Below are 9135 nucleotides of genomic sequence, written 5' to 3' on the forward strand. Positions count from 1 at the left end.
AAAAATAAACTAAATCAGAATTTATGGGGTTATATATAAAACTCAGACTCCAGAAGATCTTTCACAGTCCCTCAGCTCAAAATAAAAAAAAAAAAATTTAACTTTTGACTCTGCTGATACTACAGTGTTCAACACACAGCATGGTTTAGAAAAGCCATAATCGACACTGGGTTCCAAACAGTCGTTCTTCCTCCTTGTGCAAATGGCCATAAGTGAGGACCATTTGACTCTGATGAAAACAAAGAGCAGGTGATTTTTTCACTCAGAAAATCACTGAGAGATATGGTTAAGCTGTGTGAGAGGAAGAACACAGAACTGGCAGGCTGCACAGGAGTTGGTAAAATACAAGAAGAACTCAGGTAGAATGTCCAAAAAGAGCTGGGAAAGGGCTCTTAGCTTAAAAATGGGGAGGAGTGATTTGCCTCGTAACCCGAAAGCACATTTGCCATGTTAGTGCCGTCTCTGTTCAATTCAGTTGAATAAACACCTCTGCAAGCACCAGCCTGTCCTTCATAAGCAGGCGAAGAAAAGTTTCACAGCAGCAGCCAGACAGGCAAGCATCTTTTTTTTTTCAGGCAAGCATCTTGGACAAGGAGAGATCATCTTCTGAAAAGATTGTTTTATACTTGCTTTGTATGATAACACACTCTATAATTTACGAAGTGTTTTAAAGGTTTAATTTCAAATGCTGTTTACCCTAAAGTCATGAGAAAGACAAGGCAGGTATGGATACCTCAATTCTACAGGGACTTGGACAGGTTAAGGATCATGCCTGAGGTCATACTGTTAAGTTGATGATTGAACCTGAAACACATCTGATTCTTAAACCTGTACTTTTTCCATTGTCTTCTTTCTCTTTATTCTTGCTGACCTTCAATACATTTAAGGATGTCGCCTTCTGGGGGGAAAAAAGCACCTTGCTTAACACGCTTCATTTTCTCCCCTATCTCTCTTTCCTCTCCTTGTCCACCTAGCTTCTTAAGAGAATTCCTTGTGATACAAGCACTCCTGCACCAGGCTCCCCACACACCACTCAATGAAATTGCTCTCTTGAAAGTCACCAGTAACTGCAAAATTACATTACCATTCTCAACTTCATTGTTCCTCTATCTTTCAGTGTTTGGCCCTTAACCATAAGTTCACTTTCTTAAAAAACTCAAAATCTAAGACATCAAGCAGGTAAAGGATTAGGAAAAATGAATTATTCAGGAGCTTTCTAGTCTTTGAATAACAGCAGTAAGTTATTTTTAAAGAACCTTAAAGAACCTTCTAGACAAGTGCTAGATGATTTCATATATTTGGTCTCATTTTATCGCTTCTCGGCGTTTTGGCTAAGATCAAGTGTAGTATTTGGTCTCATTTTATTTTCACAATAATCCTGTGAAGCAGACATTACCATTTCTGGTTTATACCTGAGAAATGTTAGGTTCAGAGAAATTAAAAACTAATCCAATGTAACAAAGTTGATAAGTGGCCCCTCTCCTGACCACAGTGCTCCTTCTGTCACAGTACAGCACCTCTCCTGTCCATTAACCTGTTAGAGGTAAGACACTTTGTATGTGTCACTTTTCCAGACAGTCAACAATTTTAAACAAAGGGTTTTTTATTTCAATAGATTTAGGGGGTACAAGTGTTTGTGTTACGTGAATGAATTGTATGATGCTCAGTCAGGGCTTTCAGTGTACCTGTCACCACAACAGTGTACAGAATACCCATTGGGTGACTTTTTACCCCTCACCTTCCTCCCACTCTCCTCCTTCTTAGTTTCCAATGTCCTTCACACCACTTTATGACCATATATATCCAACATTTAGCTCCTACCTACAAATGAGAACATATGGCATTTGTTTCTCCATTCTTGAAATACTCCACTTAGGATAATGGTCCCCCATTTCAAAAAATTTGCTGCAAAAGATCTTATTTTATTCCTTTTTATGGCTGAGTAGTACTCCATAGTATACATATACCACATTTTCTTTATCCGATCATCAATTGATGAGCACTTAAGTTGATTCTATATCTTTGCAATTGTGAATTGTGCTGTGATAAACATTTGGGTACAGGGTGTCTTTTTGATATAATGACTTCTTTTCCTTGGGTAGATATCCAGTAGTAGTGTTGCTGGACCAAATGGCAGGTCTACTTGTAGTTCCTTGAGGAATCTCCATACTGTTTTCCACAGGTGTTGCACTAACTTACATTCCTAGCACCAGTGCATAAGCATTCTCTTTTCACCACATCTGCACCAACATCTTTTTTTTTTTAACTTCTTAATATTGGCCATTCTGACAGGGGTAAGGTGATGTCTCATTGTGGCTTTAATTTTCATTTCCCTGATCATTAGTAATGTTGACCATTTTTTCATATATTTTTGCCCATTTGTCTATCTTCTTTTCAGAAGAGTTTGTTCACATCCTTTGTCCACATTTTAATGGGATTGTTTTTTTTCTTGCTGATTTGGTTGAGTTCCTTGTAGATTCTGGATATTAGTCTTTGTCAGATGTATAGTTTGAAAGTATTTTCTCCCATTCTGTAGGTTGTCTGTTTACTCTGTGGACTATTTCCTTCACTGTGCGGAATTTTTTTAGTTTAATTAAGTCCCATTCATCTATTTTGGTTGTTGCTGTATTTGCTTGTGGGAACTTAGTCAGAAATTCTTTGTTTAGGCCAATGTCCAAAAGAGTTTTTCTTACATTTTCTTGTAGAATACTTATGGTTTCAGGTCTTACAGTTAGGCCTTTAATCCATCTTGAGTTAATTTTTGTGTATGGTGAGAGATAGGGATCCAGGTTCACTCTTCTGCATGTGGCTGTGCGATTTTCCCAGCACCATTTATTGAGTAGAGCATCCTTTCCTCAGTATGTGTTTTTGTGTGTGTTGTCAAAAATCAGTTGGTTGTAGCTATGTGGTTTTATTTATGGGGTGTCTATTCTGTTCCAGTGATCTATATGTGTCTATCTTTATACCAATACCCTGCTGTTTGGGTTACTATAGCCTTGCAGTATAAATTGAAGTCAGGTAATGTGATGCCTCCAGTTTATTCCTTTTGCTTAGGATAGCTTCAGCTATTTGGTCTCTTTTTTGATCCATGTGAAATTTAGGATTGTTTTTTCCAGTTCTGTGAAAAATGATGTTGGCATTTTGTTGGGAATTGCACTGAATCTGTAAATCACTTTGGGCAGTAGAGACATTTTAACAACATTGATTCTTCTAATCCATGAGCATGGGATGTTTTTCTACTTGTTCATGTCAACTATGATTTCTTTCATCAGTGTTTTCTAGTTCTCCTTGTAGCTTTCACCACCTTGGCTAAGTATATTCCTAGGCACTTTATTTTCTTTGCAGCTATTATAAACGATATTAAGTTCTTGATTTGACTCATGGCTGTATTGTTATTAGTGTATAGAAATGATACTGATTTGTGCATGTTAATTTTGTAACCCAAGACTTTCCTGAATTTATTTATCAATTCTAGGAGTCTGTTAGAGGAATTTTTAGAATTTTCTAGATATAAGATCATATCATCAGCAAACAGGGATAGTTTAGCCTCCCCTTTTCTGATTTTGATGCTTTAGACAAAGGGTTTTTAAGTCAGTTTTTACAGCTACCATTCCAAAAATGTTTTCTTAAATATTAGATACGTAATTTAATATATTCTTAATGCCACAGTCATACTATAAACATATCTTGGTATAGTTTGTATAATAATAATGTTCTCTGCCCACTTCTTTGTATTTTTGCCTCCTCATTCAGTCTTAGACTCTTATGTCCTGCTGACATTTTGACTTTTCATAATTATTTCATATCACCTCTATTCCACACTGGTATTTAAAAAACAATTAACTGGAAAATAACATAGTCAAAGTATTAAGAGCTTCTTGAAAAATACAAGACAAATAATTTTTTCGCACAAGAACATCAAGAATACTGTGTTTGCTTTGCTTAGGAGCTGCTTTGAGACATACTTTTTGGCTTTTGAAGGTGTTTGGGGATTTTTTGTTTTAGGAAGAGGGATATTGCCCTGTTTGGTGTATTTGATTGGGGTATTAATGGTGTTTCACTAAAAAAGGATTGCAGGGGCAGATATTAATACAATTGGAAAACGTTGCATGCTGCTTTTTAGCCTTGGATATTCATAACACATTTTAGCATATTTTTTTAACTGTGAAAAATACCAGGGTATTTTATATTTATTCTATAGCTAAAGATGATAGATGCAGATAACAGATATAGAGATAGTTATAGATATCTTGGGAATAGAAGCCAATATATAGCTTATAGTCAGTAAATGCTAGCTATGAATTTATATTAAATAACCATTGAATAACAGATATTTAGAAAAAAACATTTTTAAGAAAAACAATGAAATAGAATAAAAACATTACTAGCCATCAAATTTTACCAGCTCACAGCGTTTTCACCATCTCGTTCAACATTTTCCATTATCATAATGATGCTATGATTGCTATTATTACAGGCCTCGGTGATCTGAATAACTGTAATAATATTAGTATGTGTAATAATACCAAGTGAATTGGAATGTTGGCTCTCCCACAGGAAAACTTTTTAAATATTCATGATCCTTAGAAATACATAGTAGACAAGTGGCAGAAGGGGAAAGGCAAGATAAGACAGGGAAAAAATGTATTCATCCAAGAAAGATTTGGATGCCATTTCACAAAGAGCAGCCATGTGGTTAGGGCGTTGGGACTTTGAGCCACGTGGTAGCAGCCAGGGGAGGGAGGCAGGAGACTGTCCTGCCTATGTGATGGTGCCCCAGTTAAAACTCTGGAAAGGTCTAATCTCTGAAAGAGATTAAATGAGCTTCCCTAGTTAGTAGTACTATTGAGTACTGTCACACATCAATGTGCTGGGCAGAGGAAGTAATGTTCAGGACTCCACAAGGAGAGTATGACTGGGAGCCTTGCATTTCGGTTCCTCCCAGACCTTAGTCTATGCATCTCTCCTTTTGACTGGGTCTGATTTGTATACTTTTCCTATAATAAAACTGTGATCATATGTACAGGCATACCTCACTTTATTGCACTTCACTTTATTTTGCTGTGAAGATATAGTGTTTTTTTACAAATGGAAGGTTTGTAGCAACCTGCACTGATCAAGTCTATCAGTGCCATTTTTCCAACAGCATGTGTTCACTTAATGTCTCTGTCTTACATGTTGGTAGTTTCAGCAATATTTCAAATTGTTTCCTTATTATTATATCTGCTGTGGTGATCTGTGGTCAGTGATCTTTAATGTTACCATTGTAAATGTTTGGGGGCACCATGAACCATGCCCATATAAAACAGCAAACTTAACTGATAAACATTATGTGTGCTCTGACTGCTCCACCAACTTGCCATTCCCTCAAACTTGCTCCCTCCTCAGGCCCCCTATTCCTTGAGACACAGCAATATTTAAATTAAGCTAATTAATAACCCTAAAATGGCCTCTAAGTGTTCAAGTGAAAGGAAGAGTTGTGTGTCTCCCACTTTATATTGAAAGCTAGAAATAATTATGCTTACTAAGGAAGGTAGGTCTAAAATCCAAGACAGGCAGCTAGGCCTCTTGAGCCAGTTAGCCAAGTTGTGAATGCAAAGGAAAAGTTCTTGAAGGAGAGAGAGGGGTCAAGATGGTGGAATAAAAGCAGCCCGCGCACGCCACTCTCACAAAGAGGACTGAAAGTGCCGAGTGAATATCCAACTTTAGATAGATCGTCTAAGAGACAGCATTGCAAATCAAGAGAGGTGACAGGAGACACCCAAAATGAAGGCAAGGGAAGAGAGGCAACGTGCTCTGCGGGATTGCAGGCACACAGGGACAGCAACTGCACGTGAGAGCGTATTGAAGCTCCACAGTCCCCCACAATCATTGCTATTCAAGCGGCAGTAGGGACACTCCACTGCAGAAAGCCACAGGACTGACGTGAGGAGCTAACTGGAGACTTGCAACAGCACTGCTTCAGAGAGAAGGCACAGCAGAGCTCCACTGGCTTGTGACCCTGGGTGCTGTGACTAGCACCATTTTGAGATCCCAGCCCCAGAGCACTGCCTTTACCTGGGAATCAGATCCATTGCTGCTGCCTCCCCATCTCCCCTGCCAGACCAGGAAAACAGTGAGGAGGCCAGGCACTCTCATGAGTCCTGTGGGTGGTATCCAAGTACCACCGCTGCCACCAGAGGACCTGGGTGGGGCTGCACTCAAGCTGGTGCTAGTCAACAAATGTTTCTGCCCATGGATCTGAGCACAGCAGCTCTCAAGCTGGAATGGGCTGACAACTGCCACTGCCCATTGACATGGGCAGGGCTACACTCAAGCTGGCACAAGTCAATAAACAACTCTGCCCACATATCTGAGTGAGGCAATGCTAAAGCTGACACAGGCCTATAATCACCATGGCTGGCAGAACTAGGTGTGGAATTTACTCACTCTGCGATGGAGGGACAGCCAGGGACAACCATGGGAGAACAGTGAGACAGGAGACACAGGACAGCCACAGTGTTAACACTGACAGTGCATCCGCCCATCTCAGGATGGGTCAATCCTCCAGAGTAGGACACAAATGCATCAACCGGGGACCTCTTCTTCTTTGCAATAAGTAGGAAAGTTCCCAGCAGAGGAAAATAGGTGACCACAAGCTTATCGGTCTTCAGCTAAGAGAAGAGGTTTCAGATGAGAAGGAACCAGAATAAGAAGTCGGGCAATATGAAAAACAAGCTATTTTGACACCCCTAAAGGATTACAATCGATTCCAGCAACAGATCATAACCTAAATAAAATTATTTTTGTTTTGTTTTGTTTTGGCCAAAATTTTTATTTAGTATTCTGTAGTTGTTTAACACACACTTTAAATGGTTTTACTGGGGGAGGAGAAAGGGGAGGTTCTTGCAGATTCCCAAGGAAATGTCAGAAAGGCAAAATATGGCCAGCATTATCCATTTGTTTTGGGTTTACTGGGTGCACAGCATTTTCCTTACATAGGCATTTGATCTCAGGTTTTTCATACTGAGAACATTTTGATTTCAATTTGAAGACACCCTGAAATCCTAGAAATAGTACCCAACCACCCTCTAATAGCTACTTGTTTGTATAGGCAGAAGGATTCATCTCTCCATTTTAGATGGCTAGATGTTTGTGGAAGATCTCAGAATTGCTTGCCTCATTTACTGGGAAAAATCAGATAGGAAGTGGCCTTTAGGGACACTTTTACTTGGAAAATTGCAACACTAGTACAACAAGTCTTACACATTTAACATTTGCTTGTTGAAAGCAATGTCATAAAGTCAAATAAAATTTAACATGTTTTACTTTTTTCCTCACAAGAACATAAAAATTATGGAGGGGAACTTAACAGGAAATTTTAAAAAGGTAACACAATTTTTCCTTTTAGTAGTGCTTGGGTAGTTATGATAATAGTTTCCACCTTTTGTTTCTTTGAACAGGGATTTTGGTTTAAAGTTTTGTTTGTTTCTAGTGTCTGCTTCTGCCTCCCCCTCTATCAGATCAGCTTCTTCTACGGCCACCACCTCTTGGTGCTCCACAGCTTGAACTGCTGTAGGAATCACGTGGAGGAGGGTACCCCCTTTCCACAGAAGGGGAAGCCCTCTTTCTTGTCTGCCAATCCGATCACGACAACTTCAGTAGAGATCACTTCGGCTGCTTGAGTAACTATCTCGACTTCCACCATATCCGTCAGGTGAGCTGCTGTAATCGTCAGAGCGACTGCTTCCACCATAAGATGGTGGGGCCTCGTGTAGGTGGAGCACTACGTGAGCTGCCACAACTCTCATGTGAATCTCTGTGGGAGCCTCCACTTGGATGATCTGAATAGTCACCATCACAGCCATATCCATCTCTATCACCATAGCCTCTTGATGGAGAGTCATCACGTGAACTGGAATGACCATAATCACGGTAAGTATAATCTCTTGGTCATGGTACATAATCTGTGGTATCATGAGAACTTGGATAATCTCTCCTTGAATAGCTGTCTTTAGTAGAATATCCATCATCTTTTGGGGACAAATGAACATCTCTACAAGAGGGCAGGGGTTCCCTTCGAGGTGGGCCTCCATAACTATCTCTTCCACGTGATACAGGAGCTCTTCCTCCCATTCCACTTCTGCTTCAAACTGGTCCTGAAGGGGCAGATCTTTTAGGAGGAGGACCCCCACTTTGTGGTGGTGGTCCTCTTTTTACTAGGAGTGGTCCCCTGGAAAAACTCATGTTAAAATCCATGGAATAGCCACCATCATCCATGTGCCCTCCCCGTGAGGAAGGTCCCCTGGTTCCTTCACTTCCTCCTCTTCCACCCCTAAGACCTCCTGGAGGGCCTCTGCTTCTTGGAGGTGGTCCACGTCTACCACTTTCAAATGATGGTTTGGTGGCTTGTTCCACTTTGATGGCTTTTCCATCTAAAGACTGTCCATTCATGTCTCGGGCTGCATCCTTAGCATCTTCTGGGCTTTCAAAGGTGACAAAAGCAAATCCTCTTGATTTGTTGGTTTCTCTGTCTTTCATTAAGAGTACTTCCACTATTCGTCCATATTTGCCAAATACCGCTTCAAAGGCTTTCTCATTTGTTTCTGTATTAAGCCCACCAATGAAGAGCTTTCCTGGGCCATCTGCTTCAACCATTTTTCCCCCAGTGAGTTGAAGGCGTGACAATGGTTTCCAGCTCCTACGAGCTCGCTGACAGGGATTCCTAGCAGCTCAGCACAAGCGGCAGCTGCCGGGCTCAAGGACGGAACACAGAAGCCACTAGCACTACTGCGCAATGAAAGGTAAAGAAAATTTTTTAAATGTCAGAGATGGAATTCAGAATATTGATGGCAAATAAGGTGAATGGGATTGAAGAGAAAGTTGAAAACCAAAACCAAGAAACAAAAAAAAATATTTCAGGACATGAAAGAAAATATGAACAAGTAACTAAAGAGATAGAAAACATAAAAAAAGATATAATAGAACTTAAAGAAATGAAAGAATCATTTATGGAATTTAAAAATACAGCGGAAATCTTCAACAACAGGCGAGACCAAATGAAAGAATTTCAGATCTTGAAGACAAGGCTTTCAAACTAACTCAATAAGTCAAAGATGCAGAAAAAAAGAATAAAGAAGAATGAACAGTCACACA

At 39.8% G+C, this 9135-nt stretch overlaps 2 pseudogenes; one reads left to right on the plus strand and one right to left on the minus strand.

The window, feature by feature from the left end:
• The first annotated feature begins 1311 nt into the window (after positions 1-1311).
• Positions 1312-1449, plus strand: LOC142864007 (uncharacterized; annotated as a pseudogene).
• A 6021-nt stretch (positions 1450-7470) lies between these two features.
• LOC105875403 (RNA-binding motif protein, X chromosome-like) lies at positions 7471-8637 on the minus strand (annotated as a pseudogene).
• Between the last annotated feature and the right edge of the window lie 498 nt (positions 8638-9135).

The sequence above is a fragment of the Microcebus murinus genome, chromosome 23, assembly GCF_040939455.1.
Source record: "Microcebus murinus isolate Inina chromosome 23, M.murinus_Inina_mat1.0, whole genome shotgun sequence".
In the NCBI taxonomy this organism is placed as follows: Eukaryota; Metazoa; Chordata; class Mammalia; order Primates; family Cheirogaleidae; genus Microcebus; species Microcebus murinus.